This window comes from Symphalangus syndactylus, chromosome 24, assembly GCF_028878055.3.
Source record: "Symphalangus syndactylus isolate Jambi chromosome 24, NHGRI_mSymSyn1-v2.1_pri, whole genome shotgun sequence".
In the NCBI taxonomy this organism is placed as follows: Eukaryota; Metazoa; Chordata; class Mammalia; order Primates; family Hylobatidae; genus Symphalangus; species Symphalangus syndactylus.
In genome coordinates, this window is record NC_072446.2 from 21,830,309 (window position 1) to 21,831,306 (window position 998).

Below are 998 nucleotides of genomic sequence, written 5' to 3' on the forward strand. Positions count from 1 at the left end.
CTGGGCACAGTGGCTCACACCTGTTAATCCCAGCACTTTGGGAGGCCAGGGTGGGTGGATCACGAAGTCAGGAGATCGAGACCATCCTGGCTAACATGGTGAAACCCCGTCTCTACTAAAAATACAAAAAATTAGCCAGGCGTGGTGGCAGGTGCCTGTAGTCCCAGCTACTTGGGAGGCTGAGGCAGGAGAATGGCGTGAACCCGGGAGGTGGAGCTTGCAGTGAGCCAAGATAGCGCCACTGCACTCCAGCCTGGGCAACAGAGCAAGACTCCGTCTCAAAAAAAAAAAAAGAATCAACAGAGGACATTTTGAGTAGTATTGTACTTGAGGACACATTTACAATACAGTGTGGTAAATGTCCTCATATGTTTGAGACCTCAGACCGTAGGAACATAAATAGTTTTGTGGGAACCCACAGGATTCAATTATCTATGTAGTAGAAAAAGCCTTAAAGATTAGATTCTGGTGCTTGGCTCAGCAGCACAGCTACTCAAATTGGAATGATACAGAGAAGATTAGCGTGGCCCCTGCACAGGGATGACACACAAATCTGTGAAGTGTTCCATAAAAAATAAATAAATAAAAATTTTTAAAATTAAAAATTAGAGTCCAGGGGCCTCAATGTATTTATTTGTCAGATAGTCTACTTCATAAAGTTATTGGGTGAAGCTGAAGCATCAAGCACTAGATATACCTGAATCTGAGGAATTTTAAGCAAATCTCTCATCAAGTTCCATTCATTGGTAGTTTAATAATTCAAACTTGCTGGGTGCGGTGGCTCATGCCTGTAACCCTAGCACTTTGGGAGGCTGAGTCAGGAGGATCGCATGAGCCCAGGAATTCAAGACCAACCTGGGTGACATAGGGAGACTCTGTTTCTACAAAAAATAAAAAATTAACCAGGTGTGATGAACGCCTGTAGTCCCAACTACTAGAGAGGCTGGGGTGGGAGGATTGCTTGAGTCTGGGAGGTTGAGGCTGCAATAAGCTGTGAT

The 998-nt window shown here is 44.6% G+C and overlaps 1 non-coding gene across 1 annotated transcript; it reads left to right on the plus strand.

The window, feature by feature from the left end:
• Window positions 1-468: 468 nt before the first annotated feature.
• LOC129474981 (U6 spliceosomal RNA) lies at window positions 469-575 on the plus strand. The gene has a single exon (XR_008654720.1). It is a non-coding gene; the product is annotated as a U6 spliceosomal RNA (small nuclear RNA).
• The last annotated feature ends 423 nt before the right edge of the window (window positions 576-998 follow it).